A 3834-nucleotide genomic window follows, 5' to 3' on the forward strand; every position below is an offset into this window, starting at 1 on the left:
CTTATAGTCTTTAATCTCATTTTCGTATTATCCTCCAAGGAATTTTCTAAAACCATGAAAAACAATGTATGACAAAGTCTACATTATTATTTTAAAAAATGAATATTTGAAAAACTCAAATGCCCAGTAACTGACAGATGTCTATACAATTTATATTACCTTAATAAAATAAACACGTGGACACTATCCCTTTATGTAAATGTTTGTACAAATAACATTAGGTACAAAAGGCCAAACTCCAATGCCCAGTTAACTGAGGGATGGACACAGCTCTGCAGACTGCATCACCTTAATAAAGTAAGTGCGTGGGTCCTGTTTTCTTTATGTAAGTGTGGGCAAAATAAGTAGAAAAAGATGAAACCCAAAATGCTCTGCATACACACATTCTAAGCTGGATGTTTCTTTTCCTTTAACCTTCTGGCAAAGAAACATTTCTTTAATGCAGAAAAAAAGAAAATGATTGTAGTGTGACCATCTGGCAGTGGGTTTAACTAGTGACTGGGGAGTTCTCGTTGTGGTAAGAAAGGATGGTGTCTTGGTCCATTTTATAACAAAATACCATGTACTGGGTGGCTTATAAACAGTAAACCTTTCTCACATTTCTGAAGGTTGGCAAAGTCCGAGGTCATGGCGCTGGCAGATTTGGTGTCTGGTGAGGTTCTCCCTGTCATCTCATGGTAGAAGTGAGGAGGGGCCTCTCTGGGGAACCTTTTATAAGGGCGCTGATCCCGTTCTTCAGGGTCCTGCCTTCAGGAGGAATCACCTCCCAAGGCCCCATCCTCATAAATAACTTTGGAGGTTAAGGTTTCAACAAATGAATTTCAGGGTGCACATTTAGACCAAACAAATGGCTTGATATCATTACCCTAAAGCCAAATGTCATACTTTTTGGACAGCCTCCACAAGAGTTTAGCTCGCCGTAGCCGGAGGTGAATTTTTAATGCGCCAATGTTACAGGGGAGTTCTGGCGAGATGTGCTGGGGAGTGGGGAGGGAAACCAGCAGCGTGGGAGAGTCTGCCTTCCCCTGAGAAGGGAGGGGTGGGGAAGTACCCGAGGCGGCAGAATTGAAGCTGTGGCTTGTGCGATAGATTTACATACCCCTGGCGTAACGATAAACTAGCCTGGCCTGTGACACAGCAGGAGGAAGCTTGCACATGGCAAGCGCGGCTGAGAAGTTCACAACACACATGTACCATGGAGGTTAACACGGTGGCAGGAGAAGGGCCCTGCACAGGGCATGTGCCAGGGTACTGAAACATTTGGACAGAGGAAAAGGCCCTCCTGCTTCCTTCTGGAGTGCCTAGGATTTTGGGTCAGGAGTTTTTAACAGAGGGAGGCGGAGACTCGGCCCTTTTTCCCCTGTTTCCCCTCGCTAGCCTAGTCAGGAGCCCAGGCATTCCCAGGCAGCGAGGCCTGGGAACCACATGGTCTGGCAGAGTTCCCAGGTCCCTGCTGGTGCAAGAAGCAGCGGTGGCACAGACAACTGGCACTGCGCTGCAAGGTCCTGCCCAGCAGGTGCACGGATGCGCTGGCGATGGCCTGAGGGATGCGGCGCAGGCATTGGGCGGCAGGCAGGAGCAGAGAGAAGGGCAGCGTGCGACAAGGACTCCAGCAAGCGTGCAGACTCCAGGACGATGCCTGAACCCAGACTGTGACCAGGAACCAGCCAAGCCGCCTGGATGATCTTGTTGCATCTGCCTGCATTTCCCAAAGGACAGGATTTTTAAACGGGAATAAAATTCCCATTATGTGCAGCTTAGAACTAATCTGGCAAAGGGTGGCAGGGTTATTTGTCTTTGGGTGTTTTAGAGGGAAAGAGCTCTGAGGCAGAATCCTGCCATTCTTCCAAAATCGTGTAACTTCTTAATAAATAACCCCTTTCCTTTTTCACCAAATCTCAGCCTCCAGAGTTTGCCTGTTGGGCAGCAGGCAGTAGAACCCCCACTTGCTGTTCGTTAACACCAAGAGGTATATTTTAGACATAGTTTATCATGAAAAGTTCCTAATAGTTTATCATGAAAAGTTCCTAAGGGATTTCTAGAAGGGTTCTGTTCTCCTTCTTCTGCTTTTGTGTCGTGACCAACATGTCATTTGGTTATGTCCTCTTTAAAACTATTCTGGGCTAAAATTATAGAATTTTTTCCAAACTTTTCTATAGTACTAGTTATAGTAGATATTATGGGAAGCAAAATGTTACACGGTAAAATAATATTGGGAAAAACTGGGGCAACAAAGGCAATTGTATGACTTTACCACAGGATTCTCCATAGCCTCATGTCCAAGGTGAAAGGGATGGAGTATACACATTTCTCAAACTTAATTTGATCCTTTTATCATAAAGCGTGTCATTGGACTAGAATTGCAAAGAACTGTGGGAGACGCAACTTCGCAGACTAGGAATTGGGGGTTTTGACTGCCCATTTCCCCCCGGACTGCAGGGGCAGAGAACTGCATTCCGACTCGGTATTCACTCCACCCACCTCCGTGTAGCAGCGGCACAGCCTTCTCCTGAGACGTCTGTCCTAGTCATCCTCAACGCGCATGAGATGTCAAGCCTTACTCCTAACCCTGCTGTTGCTAAGGCTAATGGATCTGGCCTTCATAGGTGACAGAGAATACCTGCACTCCAATTATGCTCATCATACCATCAATTTTGAAAAAAATGTATGCAGGTTTCCAGATTAAGACAGATTGAGTCCATGCATCTACTTTCACTTACTCTAAGAAGTTCATGAGCGTTGGCAGGTGTGGCTCAGTGGATTGAGCACTGCCTGTGAACCAAAAAGTTGCCAGGTCGATTCCCAGTCAGGGCACATGCCTGGGTTGTGGGCCAGGGCCCTCGTTCGGGGCATGTAAGAGGCAACTGATTGATGTTTCTCTCACACTCTGATGTTTCTTTCCCTTTCTCCCTCACCTCTCTCTAAAAATAAATAAATAAAATCTTTTTAAAAATAAAAAGTCCATGAGAACTTCAGTGAAGTTTTTGTTTTGTTTTTTATTGCATTTTGTGTTTGTTTTATCCTATATACAAAAGCACAACCTAGCTAGGTCAATAGAGGAGATAGGAGCTGAGATATTAGAAACATTTTTGAAAGGAGATGGAGAAAAGAAGGTGACTCCTAAATAAAGACACTGGGACCCACTGGCAGTGGGGAAAACAGCGCAGTTTGCACAACACAATCCTCAAAAGGCTCAGGAACTCAGTACCTGGAGTGTGTGAGCCCAGGGTGGTGTGAGGGTAGGGGGTTGCTCAATCAAGCAAGACTGAGTGAAAGCGAAGACACAGGTGTGCTGGGAAACACCCTGTCTGGTTTCAAGGACTGTAGTCCCGCCAACAGGCGAGAGGGCCCCACGGCTGGAGCTAATCAAGGAGCGTTTCCCAAGGAGGCCTTGGGAAGACATGCCACTGGGATAAAACTGTCCCCCTGGCAGGGGCACAGCCCCTGCCTCCCTCACATCACCCCGCTTGGCCCTGTGATGGTCAGTTTTTGATGATGAGTAAGTTCTCTCTCAAGGAGAGATGACCTAAGACAGACATCAGCTGGTATGGGCAGCGGGACAAGGACTTGGGGGCACTAGGATAAAGGACAAAAAAGCCCGCACCCCTCAGCTCGGCTTGCACTGTCCAGAGTCCTCATTCTATCTGAAAGACGTTTTCTTGTCTCTTGGTGGCTCTGCCCTGCCTGCCTGACTCAGGCTTGAAACAATACTAAAGGCAGGTAGAGGCCTAAATTGGATCAGGCAGTTCCCCGGGGGCAATCAGGCCTAGAAGTTCTGCCAGGCATGCTTTGTTCTTCCCTCTAAAGCTATGATCACTGGCTCCTACTGGGAAG

The sequence above is a fragment of the Pteronotus mesoamericanus genome, unplaced genomic scaffold (genome assembly GCF_021234165.1).
Source record: "Pteronotus mesoamericanus isolate MK-2021 breed Mesoamerican mustached bat unplaced genomic scaffold, CSHL_Meso_final scaffold_85, whole genome shotgun sequence".
Taxonomy (NCBI): domain Eukaryota; kingdom Metazoa; phylum Chordata; class Mammalia; order Chiroptera; family Mormoopidae; genus Pteronotus; species Pteronotus mesoamericanus.